The sequence below is a fragment of the Dreissena polymorpha genome, chromosome 14 (genome assembly GCF_020536995.1).
Source record: "Dreissena polymorpha isolate Duluth1 chromosome 14, UMN_Dpol_1.0, whole genome shotgun sequence".
NCBI classification, from domain to species: domain Eukaryota; kingdom Metazoa; phylum Mollusca; class Bivalvia; order Myida; family Dreissenidae; genus Dreissena; species Dreissena polymorpha.
Genome location: NC_068368.1, coordinates 12,807,774 through 12,829,183, shown reverse-complemented (window position 1 = coordinate 12,829,183; position 21,410 = coordinate 12,807,774). Strand labels below are relative to the sequence as shown.

General features: G+C 31.8%; 2 long non-coding RNA genes across 2 annotated transcripts; one reads left to right on the top strand and one right to left on the bottom strand.

Annotated features, from left to right (window-relative positions):
• Window positions 1-1,892: 1,892 nt before the first annotated feature.
• Window positions 1,893-4,012, top strand: LOC127858059 (uncharacterized). The gene is made up of 2 exons (XR_008038741.1): window positions 1,893-2,185; window positions 3,001-4,012. It is a non-coding gene; the product is annotated as an uncharacterized LOC127858059 (long non-coding RNA).
• A 2,555-nt stretch (window positions 4,013-6,567) lies between these two features.
• On the bottom strand, window positions 6,568-7,786 carry LOC127858057 (uncharacterized). Its single transcript, XR_008038739.1, has 2 exons — window positions 7,563-7,786; window positions 6,568-6,708 (listed from the first exon to the last, which is right to left on the bottom strand). It is a non-coding gene; the product is annotated as an uncharacterized LOC127858057 (long non-coding RNA).
• Window positions 7,787-21,410: the final 13,624 nt, after the last annotated feature.

Below are 21,410 nucleotides of genomic sequence, written 5' to 3'. Positions count from 1 at the left end.
TTTTTATAACTTTGTATTTTTTATAAATATATGGACATTATTGTGTTCAAAATATTGTTATTGGTTCAATAATAAAGTAATGCATCCAAAAAAATTCTTCAAACGAGTAACATGTTCCTAGCTTTTAGATCTAGCATCTTATAATTGTGTGTGTTTTCTAGCCGCGGGCTGCGGTATAGTTGATATGGTGTCTGCTTAGTCGCTGGGAGGTCTCAATATTGATCCCTTAAGTGCGAGCGTTCTTTAGATCACCCTTAAGACACTAAGTACTGGTCCTACCCAGGAAACAGTTTGTTTCATTAAATGTCTTAATTCAACTTAAGCATGCTAAAGCAGTTGATTTTATCATACACTGAGTTAACGTAATCAAAATAATGTAATGTGTCAAATCAATGCTTATTAACAGGATTTTTTATTATAAATGTATACAATTATTATTATTATAATATAATATTATATTATTATTATTACGGTATTAGATTTTGTGGGTTTTTGGCCTCAACTTTATATCGTGAAATGTAACCTTTCGAGATATCGGCAAAGTGCGAGTAGACGAGGTGTAAATACGTTTAAAATAAACTAAAAGACTAAAAAGTTAAATCGGAATATCGTGCAATTTTGTGAATAAATGTGTTTCTGATTGGAAAACAACCACAACTTACCAGAATATTGCTCATGATCACACGTAAAACTGCTTTTTGAGAGCGAATGGAAAATGCGTCACGAATTCTGACAAGTAAACAGTAGGGTGTCGTTATTGAAATACCGCGAGAATACTGCGAGAATGCAGATGCCAACTATAACGTGTAAAACAAATAATTGTTTAACAAGTGTTTGTGATTTGTCAAGATAATAATAACAATAAGATATCGAAAAGATCAAAGCAAATAAATTTGAAAGAAATCGGATATTGGTCACATAACCCCAAACCGAAACTCCTGTTTTTAGGGTTACATGCAGTCAGTTTGATACTTAGCACACATTGTTCAATGGAATGTTTTGGTATCAATTTGAAGGTATATTTGTAAGCAATAAGAAAAAAGCCATTTTTGTGCTCTACTTTTTCTGTTGATGGTTCCCGGCTTTGAAAGTAGGTCATACTATTTGAGCCCAAAATGGTCGCCTGCACAGCTGTCAAAACCGGTTTGCCTATTTATTCTAAGGTGAATATTTTGAGTTACAATGTATAGAATTTAATGACATCCATTTTTTCAAAAGATTATGCATTTATCTTTCTAATGATGTATGATGATATAGTGGGTCATTGCTTGATCATGGTAAAAATTGATATCGAACTTCAACTATTTTATATGTAATATAGAAGGAAATTAATTGCGCATGCGTAACCTATTCGGGCAATAAATTTTAGACGGGTTATGTTTACGAAATGTTATGTTTTGTAAAGATAGTCACTATCTGTATTGAACCAGTCTATGGCTTATACCAACTAAAGGCCGGGTAAAGAAACCAAGGTGTCGTCTCGATTGTCCCACATTTAAAAAACCAATACACCCTTTATGTAGGTGTGAAGAGGGGTAAGAAGGGTAAAGTTATAGGTCGGTTCACGAATTACACTTCAAACACGTAACAGTAATACCAGAACTGGACAAACATGCATGCGTTATAAACATAATTAAAGTATTATTTTGATTAACTACGATCAAAGTATAAAACGATAATTATATATTATTTGTTTGTCACATAAACACACAATTGTTTAATAAATCTATAAACATAATTAAAGTATTACTTTGATTAACTACGATCAAAGTGTAAAACGATAATTATATATTTTTTGTTTGTCACATAAACACACAATTGTTTAATAAATTAATCGATCAAAGTATAAAAATTAGCCGTTGATAGTGTTTAAGCCGTAACAAACCTACAGTCGATCGGGTAGTTCCGGATCTCGGGTAATTCCGAATCAACTCTATGATTTAATTAAAATATTAGTCTAAAAGATATTGCCATATCAATATAACTGTGATTTTTGGAAAATGTGATCAATTTCAAGCAATAACACAGTTTTGCTTCTTATTTCAACGGTGTTTTCATTGAAAATCACACTTTGGTAACTATCACAGTCGTGTCATTTTACCGTCGCACTGTCTATCAATAACACGCGTCAACAATTAAAAGACGATTTAGAAGCACATTTCCTTGGTAAATGCTTGTACATTTGGTATGAATTTGTTTATTTATTATCATTTTTAAATTCCTGCGAGTGATTTAAGTATATGTTTATGATTTATGGAAATAAAAGCATGGACATTGCACCTCGTGTACATGTCAGTTGCGGATGAGCTGATTGGGGAAAATCTCAAAACAGTTTATTATTGTTTAAATACTGTGTTAGTAATATTTTAAAGCTCTAGCTACCACAAAAGTTTATAATATATATATATATATATATATATATATATATATATATATATATATATATATATATATATATGAAATGAAGAGTGCCTAGTTTCTCATAAAGTTGATACAATGTTTCATTTGAATTATTTAATTATAATACTATTTTGTGACTTCAATGTCGAGAAATACAGAGAATACGATTGAATTTTGTTTATTTTGTCTGTCTTTCTGCCCTAAAACTTTAACCTTGCTCATAAAATGAAACTTTATGGACCTGGTTCTCCAAACTTTACATGTTCTTGCATCTGATTGAGATCTATTATGCAAACCAGTTATGAGGCATTAGGTCTAAGTCACAAGGTCAAGGCTAACACATGCAGTAAGCATTTGTTGAATGCATCTTGGTTTGTTTGTATGTTTATGTGTTTAGTATTTTTAAAATAAGTTATAACATTTAAATGTATAATAGCGGAGTAATAAAAAACCAGCGGAGTGCTAAAATCTGTACTCTAGAAAAAATTTATGGATTAATAAATGATGGTAATATGTTACTTGTGCTGGAAGGAGATTGGTAATATTTTAAATATTTATCCAATTTTTAATGTGCATTTATGCTGTGATTTTGCATTTCAGATAATTGTCAAGTTGGACGGATGGGTCCTAAAAAGCACGGGTGCTCTGCACAGTCATTGGCAAAGAGGCTGAAGCGGATACTTTTATATATTTTTACATTATTGTGATCCTATTATTGTTAAATGTTGCCATAATATGTTATTTACCAAACATTTAACTTGATATCTAGTATTGTCTTCCATTTCTTTACCATTATTATCCCAGAGGTACTGGTTTATGTTGTTGTTGCTTTTTATACTTTTATTACATTATTTTACATTATTGTGATCATATTATTGTTACATGTTATCATACTATGTTATTTACCAAAAAAGTAACTTGATATCTAGTATTGTTTTCCATTTCTTTAGCAAATTTATTCTAGAGGCACTGGTTTATGTTATACTTTTTATGGATGCTTTTATATATTTTTACATTATTGTGATCCTATTATTAGCAAATGCATTCCAGAGGTACTTGTTTATGTTCAGTTGTCATTTTTATGCCCCCGGATCGAATGATCGGGGCATATTGTGTTTGGCCAGTCTGTCATTCTGTCCCAAAACTTTAACCTTAGTTAAAGTTTTTTGATAACTTTTGCAATATTTAAGACAGAAACTTGATATTTGGCATGTATGTGTATCTCATGGAGCTGCACATTTTGAGTGGTGAAAGGTCAAGGTCATCGTTCAAGGTCAAAGAAGCTAATCCAAGGAAGTAATAAGCTTTAAAGGGCGATAATTATCTGTACCTGCCAAATGAACAAAAAACAAAGCGGCGCAATAGGGGGCATTGTGTTCCTGACAAACACATCTCTTGTTATAAATACATTTATATAAAGTTCTGTATTTTTTAGGACCTTAGTTATAAACATATTTTCTAGTCATACATAAAATGTTCTAGTCATAAGCATATATGTCATATTTTCATACAGTTTGTACATTATTGTGATTCTATTGTTGTTAAATGTTATTATATTATGTTATTTCCCAAGAAGGTATCTTGAGTTTATCAATAAATTGCTTGTATTGAGTATTTGTGCTTGTTTTATATAACCAATAATACAGAGGAATCCATTTCAAATCAAAACATAAATACTTTCCAACAGCTTTATTCTCCTGTGTACAGTCATACACCCCATAATGTTTTTAAATTGTCAGACAGTTATTAAACTGAAACAAACGAACCTATCTGATGTTTTATTTAATACATGCATCATTTGTTTTGACAGTCAAAATAATTGTTGACAGTCAAAATAAGTTTTGAGATGATCCCTGACCTACATCTTCCAAATAGTCCGAGTGATCCGAAATTACCGCACTCGATTCAGAACTAGCCGACTTTATGCAAGCGAATAAGTTCAAATTGGCATCAGAAATGTATTGATAAGTATTAATAAATTAATATGGCCTGAAAGATGAAATATTTTGCCTCAACAATCCAAGTTTTTTGAAAGCAATTGCTCTATTTTAAAAATATTTACACCATTATTTACGTTAGTGATCCGGAACTACCCGACCGACTGTACCTAACTGCAGATCAGAAAACATGGCAAATGCACAACTTCACGTTGATTTTGTTCCTAATAAACATGGAGGGATGAGCCTTGTGCCCTCTTTTGGAAGAAAATAAAAATAAAATATTTATCGAGAAACACTTTTGTGTTTATGTTTTGTTAATTTAATCAAATAAATACACGAAATAAATACCCCTTTTCGAGCCCCAGATATGCGACTTACCTGTATGTTCCGTTATCGATATTTTACTCTTAAAATAAAAATGTGGGACAATCGAGAGTATTCAGGGGAGATTATTGGGCAATTACTTAATTCTGGAACGGTCTATATGTAGCGGAGAAAAACATATAATGCGAGAATATTTAGAGCGATTCTCTACACAAGTATGATGTCATATGTATACTTTTTCCCGAGGTTTGTATTTACATGTGATTTAGCATATGTCAAAGTGTTTTTGATTTTTTCAAGGTCATAAATAGCATCGCGAAAATATTTGTCGCGTGGAAATTATTTTTAGATGCATCCCCTATGTCTAATGTTTTTTTCTAAATTTCCATATGTATGATCGGTCAACGCTCGCTACGCGGGCTTTTTTCCGTACTATTTTTGATTGACGGTTATGGAAGTCAGCGTTTAGCAGATTGTTTAACAATAATTACAGTTTTACCAATTATGTAATATAAAACGGTAATGAACACAGTACATTAAAGACAATGTCGGGCATCATCCTCACTAATTTAAACTGAAGTTACTTATGAACAGTTAAAACTTAAAAGCAAATGGTGAGCACTTGAATCCTTATGGCGAGTAAGTTGTGAAAACAACAACCTTTAAAGAATCTACGTGATAGCAATTTAATTTCAGTCCATGTATATTTCGATTTTCTATAGCCATGTGTTGTTATTTGCTGATTCAAGTCCAGTAGTAGGAAAGTAGGTATTTCGTGGCCATCTTGGACGCCATCTTTGAGATCCCAACGTTCTGATTGGTTGAAATGGAGTGAGATCGGTCTTCTGATTGGTTGATAGGTTTGGCGGTCTTCTTGGCGGTTTACAACCGTCGGTTTTTGGCGGTTTGATATATGATGAGTAAGAATGTTGGCGGTTTGACGCCATCTTGACGGTTTCACTTCCGTCGGTTTTTAGCGGTTTCGTATGAGTAAGAATGTTGGCGGTTTTGCGGCCATCTTGACGGTCTCCGTCGGTTTGAAATATAATACGTGAGCATTTTAGCGGGCGGTTCGAATAATTGCCGCTATATTGACGAGTTCACTTGTGTCGGTTTTAAATATGATAAGTGAGCATTTTAGCTGTTTTACTACTATCGGTTTAACATTTCATGAGCGAGCATTTTGGCGGTTTGAATGATTGCCGCTATATTGACGATTTAAGTCGGTTTAATGTAGGATGGATCCGCCATATTGATGCGTTATAATAAGATCGTTAAGGTACAAGTATGCACGGTTTAATAGTGTTGTTGGATTAAGTGGTTTATCTTTTCATCCATTTGTGTAATTTTTGTGGACGTTTGCGGGTACAATACGTGCGTGTATTTTCGTATAGAATAATGGCACAGGCACAGTTACTGTTTTCTGAAGATACACTATCTTATTTTAAGCAATATGGTTTTGAAAACATAACCTGGTCACCGGTGTGTAAAGAAATAAGTTGTACACTTGACAATAACTTTACCCTAGTTTTGAAAAAGAGACGATCTCGAGTAAAACTGGTTTAAAAAAAAGGAAAAAACAAGTTGATTTTACCAACGACAATGTTTGAAACGATGTGTAGTTTAAAAGAAAGTGTTGAACTACTGATTTCATTTTTAGAGGGAGAGTCACCATGAATGCATTTCAAGAACTCGAGTTCAAATTTGAACACCTCACATTTTATGAAGATAGACTTAAAACATTTGATCTATGGTCACCTCAAATTCAACCGAACAAGTTTCAGTTATCATCAGCTGGCTTTTATTACACAGGTAAAAACGATACAGTAGAATGTTTTTCGTGTGCAGTACGATTACACCAATGGGGGAAAGAAGATGATCCGTTGGAAGAACACAAACAGCATTCACCAAAATGTTTATTTTTAAAAATAATTGGACTATTAAAAACCAACAAATCAATTGAATCTTCATGGAATCCATGGAAACCATCGGTTCACTCAGACATGCTTCAAAATGGCGGCGTGCATTTTGGCGGTTGCGTGATCTGAAAAATTTGAAAACAAAATTCGTTAGATATAAAGCTATATAAAGAAATCCTCAAGTACTGTGTTTCATTCCCACTTCAACAAGTGACAGAAGCACATAGTGAATATGGCTTGTTCATCATCTCAAGATTTTAAGCTCAGTTGTAAAGATGGACATAGTGTTTTATCATTAAACAATGAAATGGGGAAAGAAGAGAATAACATGACTGAGGGGGTGGAATTTTCATCACCCCCTCAATTAGACATCTCAACTTCAGCGAGTGTCATGATGATGCGTTCCTACTTTGACTTTTTATACGCAAAAGCTTGATGTGAAGTCAAAACAATGACTGTTCGAAAGAACTGTTATGGTTGTCAAACCAATCACCCTTCACAGAAAGAACATGACTGCCTCATGATATGTGATGATGAGGAGTATCAACTTGAGTTTTATTTCGAGGATATGCTGAAAGAAGTCGATGAAAATGCCATAATACGTTCTTGGGAAGAAATGATGGCCATTTCGAATATTACCCCAGAGATGGTTTTCCTTCACAAACGAGTTATAGAGAGCAAAGACTTTCTAGCCATAATGAAAACGGATCAATGGAAAGCCAAGATGAAAAAAATGGTGCTTACAATTACACAAATAGAAGACAGATTGTTTCGCTGTAACTGATTTAAAAACACAGTAATTCAAATTTATTCAGTCAAGGATTGATCTTCTAGTAGAAATGGAGTGTTCAGATAATATTGATGGGAATGTATCTTTTGTGTATGATGTAAACAATGTAAATATTCAGAACGAACTTTTACAAAAAGCAAAAAACGTGAAGTGTAGAACTGTCATGATGAAAAGGATAACTTTACTTACACTTGTTGCTGCTGGTATTATCCCCGGGTATGTTCTTCTAGGCCATGATGTCGTTCAATGCACTCCACAGCAATGGAAGCCTTCTGAAATGAATACAACACCATTGGTTTTATTGTATCGAACGGAACAATTTTCGTTAGAAAATAATGTGTTTTTGTCATTTTGTAAAATAAGCAACCAAACATATATAGACATACGACATTTTGCAAACGGAAATGCTACAGATTTTGGTGCAACCCTTAATATTTCTCAATGTAATACTTTGAAAAGATTGTTACCTTAAATTGTTGACATGTTTTGTAAATGTTTGATATTTTGTAATGTTATTATGTTTATAATATTAACTTTGTATAGTATAAGGGAACATACTGTTTTATTTGATTGCTAATGTAAGGGGGAATACTCCTCCAGTCTTGTTGAATGTAGGGGGGACAATTGAGAGAGTTGAAAAGCACATGTTTGTAAACAAAGAAATATCAGAAAACTCATCAGTGTTTTATCACATTTAACAAATAAAATTATGTACTGAACATGTTTTGTAATGAGATCACTATGTGTATAAAATAAATATTTTATATGCATTGAAGTATTCGTGTTGTTCATTTTTAAAGTTGTTTTCGAATAGTGCACACTGTCAATGTTTATAAATAAACAAGCAATATTGATTAACCATGGATAAATTACAAAAGGAGCGTATTCTTTCAGAATACTATTTTAATGCTAAGCAACCTGGCAGTTATGTAGGTGCTGTGAAATTACAACACATATTGAGAAAAAAATACCCAGGAGAGTTTACTTTGAATTTTATCAAAAACTGGTTGAATAATCAAGATTCCTATGCGTTGCAAAAACAACCCGTTACTTTAAACCAATAACATCTGCTTGGGAAAGCCCTAAAGGCTTTATTTGGTTTACTTTACGAATGTCAGCAGTATGATTTGAAGCCGAAATAAGTTTGTTAAGTTGTTTTATTCTTTTGTTAAGTCTTTTTTTATGTTCTGCCTCTAAAATATTAGAGATGTAATAAATTGAAAAAATATCAAACGCACTTATTCAATGTTTGACGATCGGTGAGAATATGAATGAAAGAGACGTGATCAAACATATCATGAAGCAATAAAAATAAACAGATGATAGTGTCATTTCAATAAATATAATTGGTAATTAGCGAGTTAATCCTAAAAATGTGTGACAAAAAAGCCATGTTGTTGATGTTTAGTAAATTTCGAATCAAAATTAATCTACAGCTTAGGCTTATATCTAGTCATCGAGAAGCTATAAAGTAAATCAATTTATGTGATATTCTATTTCAATGGTTTTCATTTTTTAATTGCAATCGGGTTAACTTTATATTTAAATGTGTGTGCTTTGAGATAAATTCTGGGTTAAATGATCAGCATGTCTTTTTTCCATGTAAATTCCAGAACAGAACAGAACAGAACTTTATTTAACTCAAGTTACAATTGCAATACATGAGTATACAGAACAATATAGTCATAGACGCATAATTTTCACATTACATGGTTTGGTAAGATCTATTTGGGAAATAACTAACATACATTTTCCTAGGTAATTATTATTTAGGGCATTGGAGACGTGGTGTGTGTCTAGTTGATTATATGACCTGGTAATTGGTCTTTTACCTGGGCGTAATACATTTTAAATGATTAGTAACTTCAAATATTGGAACAGACTATAGGTTATTGACAAGTGCGTGGGAAAGTGATTGACGGGTGTAGTAGACTTGGTCACGTGATTTCATCGGGTCAGAGTAACAGGCGTGAAAGTTTTGTTTACATGTACGATTCACGCTGATTAACTTTGATCATTTACAAAGCAAGTGAAATAATCTAGTGATTTTCATCGGATATATCTTAACATCCAAATGCTTGGTAATTATCTCTCCAAAGCGATGTTCCTAGTTTTAATTGTTTACAGGTCCCATTACAATTTTAAAGTCGATTGATATGTTTGTATTAACTTATGAATAATGTTATGAATTTATTAAATATGAATAATGTTCAGCTAATCGGTAATAAGAAAAATGCATGTACATACTGGATTAAAACATAATTGGTGCAGTATATAAACACGCAAGAGGGAAATGATTTTTGTTTAATGGTTAAAACCTATTTTTATTCAGATATTTACGTTCACATTCATAGTTATTGTTATTGATTTAAAGCTGTGATATCCGATTAGATTTTAAGGTTGTAAGGGAGATAAAATTTCATAAAGTAGAGATGTAACCTTTAAAAGATGTAATGTAATTATTCGACAGTTTCAGTAAGCGATGTTCACAAACAATTCTTTGAAAATTATAAAAACAAAACCAAAATAAGAATAGCGGGTATGAGTTAATTGTTTAGATATACATTCCCACCATAATATGCATTACAATATAAGAATGCTTTCCTGTGTTCAGTCGTGCAATGTTAACACTACTCCGTGTATATACCTAGAATGCAATAAGCTATTCAGTGATTAAAATGTCAAAAGTTTTTTTTCTCTTTACAAAGGCATTATGTTTGAGCATTATGTAACTTATGCGCCATTTTTTTAATTTAGTTTTATTGTGAAAAATATGATATTACTAAAAAATAACGAACTCTAAAACTTTATTTGTTAAAGCATAACACGTGTATTTTTTTTTTTTTTTTTTTTTTTTTTTTTTTTTTTGCACAGTCAATTATTTTCATACAAGTACATTCTCTTGATAAAAAGCAAAATGAATAAGGGTGATCGAAGATATTTGCAACTGTTAAAATCACAAAACAATTTAAGACACTTAAGGCATGTGTCTTTTGTTTGTTGTGAGGTGACTGAGGTCATAGAAAAAACTAGATAAAATCAGTTTTAAAATTGTATTGTCTGAGTCATATACTCATGATATAAATATTACGCGTGAACAGAAACACAATATGAAACTAGTTGCAAGTACATAGTATTAAACTTATCACCAGAAGATGTCTCTGTTATTAAAGGCAGTGAGGAAAATGACAATGTATGCAAATATTCACCACTTAAAATATAACAAGAGAACTGTGAGCACATTATGTTTAGCAAAACATTTAGGAATTGATAAAAACACCATCACGATTAAACATCAAATGGAACAAACACGTGTGAGATCATATTAAATTTGATAAACAATTATCACATAATTAATATCTAAACAAGTAATGGCTGGTTTTGATAGTTAATATCAAATTAAAATGAAACTATTTTAGATCATTGAAGAAAATAAGTACACAAAATAATTACAAGACAAAATTGTATTTGAAATTACTTGAATGAAAAATGTTAAAGCAAAAAGTTTTAATTAAAATTTTCAACATTGTTTAATATAACTCATTAATGCAAAATGGTTTTATGAAAATAATTTTACTAATGAAAATAATTTAAAGAATTTGAATAAAAAACGTAGGTTTATGTATTTAGGAGAAAGTTTTTTAAAATAAGTTTAAGAAATTAATTTACGAGTGAATTTTTTTCTAGAAAAGCAGTGTTTTATGAGAAAGTTTTTGAAAATAAGTTAAAGATCATTTTTTTTTAAGAATTAAGTTGTATGAAAATGTTATTAAAAAATCTTCGTATTAGCAAAACATTTAGGAATTGATATACACACCACCTCGATAACATAACAAATGGAACAAACACGTGTGAGATAAATATTTGATCAACAATAATCACATGAAGATGAAACTATTTTAGAACATTGAAAAATGTAAAAAGTTAACAGTTTTAATTAAAATCTTCAATATTTTTAATCATTAAAGCAAAATGGTCTTATAATTTTATGAATTTGGAAAGTTATACACATATGAACATAATTTTTTGAATCTGAGAAGTTATACACATGTTTTTTGTTTTTTTTTAAATATAAGAAACTGTTTTTTGAAAATAAGCTTAAGAAATAATTTAGTATAAAAAGTTATTCGGACTTTTTTGAAAATTAGATTAAGAAAAATAAAATAAAATGAGAACACTATGCAATCTATTTTTGAAAATTTGATTTTGGAAAGTAAAAAAAAAAAAAAAAAAAAAAAAAAAGTTGAAAGCAAAATATTTTTTTAATGTGAATAATTTAGAAGAATGTTTTTCAAACTAAGTTTAAGAAATTTATTTACAGGTGAACTTTTTTACGTGAATAATTTAGAAGAATGTTTTAGAAACTAAGTTTAAGAAATTTATTTACGAGTGTTTTTATTTTTAGAAAAGCAATGTTTTAGGACAAAGTTGAAGAACTTTTTTAGAATGAAGTTTTATAAAAAACCAAAAAACAAAAAAAAACAAAAAACTACGAAATAGTTTTAAGAAAAATATTTGTGAAGCAGTTGTTTAAAAAAATATATTTTTGAAGCAGTTGTTTAAAAAACGAAAGTTGTAGAAAATTATTTAGAACATATTGACTCTAACAAAAGTTGAAAAGAAAATAGATCAACAATAATCACATGAAGATAAAACTATTTTAGGACATTGAAGAAAATAATTACAAGACAAAATTGTATTTGAAATTACTTGAATGAAAAATGTTAAAGCAAAAAGTTTAAATTAAAATCTTCACACAAAAAATTAGCATTACTAATTTATGCAAAATGGTTTTATGAAAATTATTTTTAAATATGAAAATAATTTTAAAAAGTTGAAAGCTAAATAGAAAAAGAGTTAAATGGAAAATATTTTTAAGGTGAATGGTTTAGGAAACTTAGTTTAAGAAATTTATTTATGAGTGATTTTATTTTTTTATTTTTTTAAGAAAAGCAATGTTTTAGAAAGAAGTTTTATTAAAAAAAAAAAAAGCCTAAGAAATAGTTTTAAGAAATTATTTTTGAATCAGTAGTTTAAAAAAACGAAATTTGTAGAAAATTATTTAGAAAATATTTACTTCAACAAAAGTTCAAAAATAGACCTATAATAATCACAAAGATAAAACTATTTTAGGCCATTGAAGAAAATAATTACAAGACAAAAGTGTATTTGAAATAACCTGAATGAAAAATGTTAAAGCAAAAAGTTTTATTAAAAAATTAAGTATAACTAATTAATACAAAATGATTTTATTCTCTACATACTTATATGTCCGTTTGTTAGTGAACACAGAAAGAAGTTTATAAAAGGATACTACTACTGAAGAACAAATACACTAAAATTCAAAGAATTGTTGACTACAAGAACCTTAAAGGATTTAAAATCTTATACAAATTCATAAAAATATTATTTCAAACATAAACCCGTTGAATATTTTAGCTTGGTGCATATGTTTATCATCTTTTATTTATTTATTTATTTATTTTTTTAATTTTTTTTTTTACAATTACATTTTATAGGACTTATCCACATCCATAAAAATATTACTTTAGACAGTAACCCGATGATAAGCTTAATTATGTAGAGAACAAAATATTTTTCTTATACAGTCAGTATATTTGGCATTTTGTTTCAATTAATCAATCAATATTTTATAAGATGAATGCATATCTTACATATTAAAGGGGCCTTTTCACAGATTTTGGCATTTTTTAACTTATTCATTAAATGCTTTATATCGATAAATTTAAACATTGGATCGTAAAAGCTCCAGTAAAAAATCAAGAATAAAATTAAAAAAAGGAAAAGAACATTGCCCGGACCAGGTTTCGAACCAGTGACCCCTGGAGTCCTGCCAGAGTCCTGAAGTAAAAACGCTTTAGCCTACTGAGCTATTCCGCCGAGTACACATGCTGAACGTATTTTATACGTTATATAAGCAATCTTCGTAGTTTCACAAAATTTAACGACAAAAACAGAACTCTCCAAATTATTCAATCGTTTCGCGTTGCAACGCTTTATAATTTTTAGGTTTAAAAAAAAAAAAAATAAAAAAAAAATCACTGAAGGTCGTTGACGCCTTCACCACTTCACCGCATGTATTGCGTTTTTCTGAAAACATTGTGTGGGAGTGACATGAGAATTACCGTTTTTACTAAATTTACAGAGCATATTTTACAAATAAGTATGCGCTTAAAAGCTTTAGGTACGATAAGAACCGCAACTCACTCTGCAAGGAACAATTAACTCTGCCTGTCTGCAGCAGACGACAAATGATTCTGCTCTAGCAGTGAGTGTATATACCAGTTTGTAAGACGACATTAGCCAGTCTAGTGTTTATCATTGAAATCTGTACATATTGACTGCTTTCTGGGAAAACGGGGTTTAAAGCACGTCAAATAAGATAAGCCCGTGCACACTGATTAGCCTGTGCAATGCGCACAAGCTAATCAAGGACGATAACAGCAAGCAACTTCAATGCCTTAAGCGCTTTGATTTTTTGTGAGCGAAGCTCACAAATGATGCATGCCTTAGCTATAATAGGACCAGTAAACCATGACTGCCTGTGTGGATAACTTTAGTTAACTTTAGCAGACAACAAATGCTTAAAGCGTTTGGTTTAACCACCTAATCTGCCTGTTCTCACTGGTACACTACATAGTGTATTTAACAGCTTGTAAGACAACGTTGGTCAGTCTAGTGTTTATCATTGAAATTTGTACATATTGGCTGCTTTCAAGGAAAACGGGGCTTAATGCATGTCAAATAAGATTAGTCTGTACACACTGATTAGAAAAAAACAACAACACACATCTCGACCTGCGTTTTAAGACACCCTCTTTATAAATTTAAATGGGTTGTGGTCTTTTCAACCTGTGATATGAAAAGCTATAACATAATTTTGAAAACTGAGTTGCGTCTAAGATTATACAACAGCGAACACATTCAGATGGGGTGTATAATACATAGGTAAAACCCCTCCCCAACGCCATTGTTTTAAACCACACACGATATTTTTCAACCACTCAACACATGAATTCTACAGGCGGGGATTTACAGTTTAGGTTAATTTACATATGGTTGATAGTGTCATGTAATATGAATCACAAGTCTGAATGTAAAGTTAAAGTTCTTTATTTAAGATGAACAAATAATTTCAAAACCAATGTAAATAACACAAAACGAATATTTCCTAAGAGAAGCCAAGGGTAAAATCTTTCTGTTTGATTGTGTATTTATAGTACCCGTTTCGTACTCAATTACTTCGTAGTGACTCTCGCCGGTCAGGGCGGTTCGCCGCTCTTGGATAGATGACATATTACCCCGACGGATTTTATGCCTCCTATACGCGCAGGTTTCCAATTGAATAGACATCCCCAATTTGTTATCTACACCTAGAATACATCTCGGGAAGCCGCCTCTCCCTGACTAATGTATGTTTAATTGTTTCTATGCATTTAACGTGTAACGATACTTTTAGGTATTATATAGAAGAGACCTAATTGTGTTATGACACGTTAATTACTTTGTTTTCGTTTGGTATCTTAATTACTTATCGGCTTTATTTAGTTATAGAGTTGTTATTTATGATTTTATATATTTCTTGCTTCTGTATTCAGATTATAAAATTATTAATCCTAAAATAATTTTCTAAAGTTACGTCACATACCTCATTTTCATCAAAGAAAGATACTATATAATTTTTAATTTAAAATCTTTAGAAATATCAAACCCTGAATGACAAGGTATCAGTTCAAAAAAATTATGTTATGATGGAAAAAATATTAGATTTTCGATGACAAAATCAATTTATAATAAAGAAATAATAGATGTCAGAGTATGACAAATTTAGTATGATATGTAACAACATAATAAAAAGCATAATTAACAGCATCATGAGCAATGACAAAATTTTCCATGGTAACGTATCAATTTTTAAAAAGTAAACGCTGGCGTCATGATGTAAAAGTGGGGTGGCGGTAGGTATGGGACCCCTCGCCGGTGATGAATCGTCTGGTCGCGCGATTGCTTCCTGTGGCGTCGAAAGGTTCGTTTATCTGCAAAAAAAGAAAAAAGAATACATGTAAAATAAAATGAAACAGTATTGACCTTAACTATGACAGAATATGAAAATTTCATATCATGTACTCAATGTAGGATCATCACAAAGATATTTTCCGTGTAAAATAGGATGAAGCAATATTGAGATTTTAATGACAAAATATGATACTTTTATATTATAAACACAACATCCAGCTATTTTCCCGCATATCGTCAATGCGATAATACAACGTAGACTACTTTTCATGACAAAATATGATAATTTTATATTATATACATAACATCATGCTATTTTCTCTATGATAATTTTATATTATACACACATATATCATTCTATTTTCTCGCATATTGTCAATGTAATAATGTTACGTAGACTATAAATGTGCATCCTATCATTTCCTTGTAGAGTAATCAATGCATTATCATAATCAAGGTTTTTTTATTTTATTTTTATTTTTATGGGATTTTTATTCATTTTATTAATTACAAGTTCAGAAGAGGAGTTCATCTTCCCAGTTTTGAGGCTCACGTGGAGGACTTGCGGGTCGCGGTATCGGTCTGGTCTCCGTTTTTTGACAAAATTTACATGTTTGGGTGGTTTCTTTGAAAATATACGAATCACCACAACTGGCGTGACAACCGGATTGACAACAATCATTAAGATGATATGTGCCCCATAGCTTGTTCCAACAAATGTGACATGTAAAGAGATGACCACTGGGAAGATGTTCAAAATGTAACGACATAGATAAATCCAAAAAATCCAATGCTTTGTCATTCATACCTACGAATTCGGTGATTGGTAAACGTCGCCAAACTTGTGGGAAAGAATTTGAATGGGTCAAACGAAGATAAGCTGTTTGAGCTATGTATGAGTCGATGCCAAAAACGTCTATGATGGATAGACAAAGTTTATAATTTAGAATGCCATCATAGCGGCTGAAATGGTCAAGCATTTGATCAACAAGTACGGGAATGTGGAAATAATCGATGCAAAAAAGTAGGTTAGTAAGGGAGATTTCGTTAGAGAATATCATATATGAGAATACAGAAATTTCCTCATTGTCGCGTACTTTGTCTAATTCATTGAAGGTTTCGAAGAAGAATGCAATTTCGCGTAGATCTTGTTTACTCGAAAGGGGTAATTTAATTTGTATGTCTTGGATTGTCGGGGGGTGAAATCTAAAAAACCGTCGAAGAAAGAGGAATGTAGGGGAAGGAATCCAAAGTACACGACAATTTCGGCGAACATGCTTATACTTCTCTGCACTAAAAATGAACGTTTCGTTGGTAAATTAAATTGGTATCCGGTTCCGGTGGCGGTTGCGATGTCCGTTAAATTTTCTGTGGTGTAGTTGTGCGTCTTTATGTCTGGAAAAAATGAATTGTATTAAATAAACTGTATGATAAAGGTTTGAAATACGCATGCCGTTACATCTTGGTGTTATTATATACGTCAAAATTTGTATCATTTGCTGTCGAGAAGCGTATACAATTATAACCTTTATCAACTATGTATATGTTTGATCGCGAACATTGCGAAGTCTGTAAATGCGCAAATTTATTTAATTTCCGTCGTTACTACGGAATCTGTAACTGTTTTAATTATTATTTTATCTTCTGAAGTATCGATAAATTTCTTGCGAGGATCTTTGTGAATAACCCATGCAGCTAATCATGGTCCATAACAGAACAGAAAAAACAGAAATTTTATTACGACTTGTACATAGAACATCGTCAGTCTTAACCAGTCTTCTGTTCTGTTCTGTTCATTGTTAATTTCTTAATTCTGATGAAGTACAAAACAATGTAAACTTATTTAAGTATTCTGAAATCAATTTACTCAAGACAGTTACTACACATTTAACAAGACGTAACATATATATGCACTAAAAACAATTGTACTGATAATGAATATATATACCTACACCATATTTAATTTGTAAGGTTACTTTTTCTATTTTTATTTTGTCATTTCACTGTTTTTATTTTTATTGTGTCATTTTAATTTTACTATTTTTATGTGTGCGTCTCTAATTCTTTATTTATCTCTTGCTTAAAAGTATGTAAACATCTGACACTTCCTACTTTATGTGTATGTAACTAATTTAACAATTTTCTTTAAATACCAATCCGTGCATAATTCTATATTCGTGTGATACATCATAAACAATTTAAAACTCTTCAAAAATATTCTTTAAAAAATTCATTGTCATGATGTTGTTATAATTTCTACTTCAATGTGCTCATGCCCATGTTGTATATCAGTCAGATAGCGATGAATGTAGTCACTGTCAAACCCTTAACTTAATTGGTACGCATTTGATTTTAATTTATTCTCCTCTAAATTCGTACGCGGTCCATAGTTTTTTACAGTTTTAATCCAATGTTAAATTATTTTGGGTTCCCATCAAAAGATTGAACTATTTGCGATACGCTTTGTGTCCCTATAGCAGTCGTGACACCCCTTATTTGCTCACTTAAATTTTGGAAAAATTATGGAACGACTATTTTAGATAACAAAATGTAAGAAATTAAATTATTCACTTACCAGGTATTCTGCGTTTCCAGATTCAAAATCCTATGATCACATGCGCCAATTCAAGAGTGTGTCCCGTAATACGAACCACGAATAATACGAAAGTTAAAAGTCTTTATTCATAATAATAATTTCAATAATATGTCATAATTTTGGAGGGAAAACGCTTTTTTAATTAGTTGTACCAGTAAATGGACTATGTGTGTGGTGAATTCCTTTACTGTTGGAGTTATGTTGAAGTCAAGCGTGGGATTCGTGTATTAACTAATTACTACTGACATTAAGCCAAGTAATGACTTTGGCAATTTAAGTATTTCCTGTGAAGTTATCTTTTTATTTCAACTGGTCTTGTGGTGATGTTATCAGAAAATAAATCCTTCTTACTACTTCTAATTAAATTAACTACCCTGAAATTAAAAACAAAAATAATAACTTAATGTATGACAAATCTAATCGGTCTTCCAGGCTTTTATCATAAAAAAACCCGCAACTATCTAAATTAAAGGTTATATTGACCTTTGTTTATAATTGAATAATTCTGTCGGAGCTTAGACACCCCTGTCAAATGCTATTTTGATAATCTCCACGCAATGTATGTTAGACAACTCGTCTCGTCCGCTTCAATGGATTGTTGATTAGATAATATACTGTAATGAACTCCGCTTCACTTCTCTTTTGTACATGAAATTACAAAAATGCGCTCAGTGAAAAGGGGGTTAGAGTAATGATACTTCAAACGCTGACTAACAGATTTAAAAGTCTCTTGGTTAAATTAACTACAAATTACACCCCATGATTGTGACGCTTAAGTATGTAAACCACTAGTCGGATACATTTTGATTGCTGTATTTATTTTAGAGTAAAATGCTTTCATGTTTTTAACTCCTATTCACAATCACCATTATACCATTACTAATGCAATCAACAAACAACTCGTGAAGTTTATTGAGTAAAAGACGCGCGCTTATTTATACTAGCGGACTGGCTCGAAAAGAATAACCACTCGAAAATGCTTCGTTAAATTGATGTATAAGCACTGAACGTGTTTGCTGTTGTAGAATGTCTCTGATAAGCTTCTACGCATTGCACAGGCTAATCAATATACACAGGCTAATCTCATTTGATATGCATTTAGCCCCGTTTTCACTGAAAGCAGTCAATATGTACAGATTTCAATGATAAACACCAGACTGGCCAATCTCATTTTACTGGCTGTTAAACACTAAGTCATATTTATAAACCCTTTGCAAAGTGTACCAATACACAGCGGTTCATCACGTTATGTTGAGGTATCAACGACAACTCTGCTAGGAGAATGGAATTTATCGTCTGCTACAACAGGCTTACCATACATAAGCCTTCTTGCCACATACTGATTCACAAAATATGGTCTGTAAAATTAGACTTATCATATTTCAAACCAACAAAAGTAAAATCGTCATTATAGCGGCAATCATTCAAACCGCCAAAATGCTCGCTCATGAAATGTTAAACCGATAGTAGTAAAACAGCTAAAATGCTCACTTATCATATTTAAAACCGACACAAGTGAACTCGTCAATATAGCGGCAATTATTCGAACCGCCCGCTAAAATGCTCACGTATTATATTTCAAACCGACGGAGACCGTCAAGATGGCCGCAAAACCGCCAACATTCTTACTCATACGAAACCGCTAAAAACCGACGGAAGTGAAACCGTCAAGATGGCGTCAAACCGCCAACATTCTTACTCATCATATATCAAACCGCCAAAAACCGACGGTTGTAAACCGCCAAGAAGACCGCCAAACCTATCAACCAATCAGAAGACCGATCTCACTCCATTTCAACCAATCAGAACGTTGGGATCTCAAAGATGGCGTCCAAGATGGCCACGAAATACCTACTTTCCTACTACTAAGTCCCTTCGTACGCATCTAAAAAAATCCCGTGTTTTTATAAGAGTCGACATTGTTACTATCGTCTGTCAAGTTCCGCGCATGAAATGCGCGCGTATTGCATCAGACCAGGTGCTATAATGAAATATAGACGTGCATTTCAGTATGTAGTATTTTATGATGAAAAATGTAAATCGAAATAAATGCACACGATGAGAAAGTATTGACCCATATAAACTATAGAAAAAATATGTTAATGTACAACTTAAACATTGCCGTAGATGGTACGTTCATAAAAATATTTGTGACGGGTGGGAGAGTAGAGGATCAACACGTTAATGTCAGTACATAAAAATGAATAAACAATGAAATGGAAATACATTAAATATTAAATACGTTCAAAAAGCGAACAAGTGCCTTTTAATTCAGCGCTTTGATATAGTATTCCAGTAAATTCATCTTTTGTTCCATCCGTAATTCCTATAAAATAGTAAGACTCATGACAAACACTGTGTTGTTGTTATTTTTCAAATAACCATATCAAGTTATAACAATATGTACACAACAAACAATATCAACGAATGCCCGGAAACAATGATTAATCTATAAATACATCATTTAAACAACATGCGCAGGTAATATGCACAAATACACACACAAAATCTAATAAATATTTTATTCGCAATATCATAATTATGCACTATAAATTAACTGTGCGTAAAACCGTCCCATAAGTATTAAAGCACGTACTAAGTAACGTACTAGTTTTTTTTAGGTATATTGCCCTCTGGACACTTCAATAATTCTGAAAAATATATGGTTTATATATAGCCATGACAGCCACGTAATAAATAGCATTTAAGGGTAAACGGTTTTATCAGGGTACGTGAAAAAAAAATGCCCAAATATAAGCCAATCTTACACTCAGGATCAATAATAGCACATTTACATTTCAGATTGAGTTGGGGACCAATACGCAGGACTTGAAATAAATAACGTTAATAAATGTTTAACTAAACCACTGCCCCTATGCGCCGACCTCCACCCCTCATCGCCCCACCTTCAAAAAAGACTCTTCAACACTTCATATGGGTAGCTCGCGAACATAACATTGGTCGGCATTCAACGGAAGTCTCGTGACTTTAATATTAGTGTGCTTTCATTTTACAAAACCGAACCAAAGTGACACTGTATCACAAACATGTTAATGCAATTGAGCGACAATATGCCTGAGATAGATCAAAAACTAAATTGGTACAGTATCAACAAACTATTATGAGTCGCGTTCTGAGAAAACTCGGCATAATGCATGTGCGTAAAGTGTCGTCCCAGATTAGCCTGTGAAATCCGCGCAGGCTAATGAAGTAGTCAGGGACGACAATTTCCGCTTTTATGACATTTTTTTGTTTAAATGAAGTCTCTTCTTAGCAAAAATCAAATTTAGGCGGAAAATGTCGTCCCTGATTAGCCTGTGCGGACTGCACAGGCTAATCTGGGACGACACTTTACGCACATGCATTATACCCAGTTTTCTCAGAACACGACTCATATATCCTTT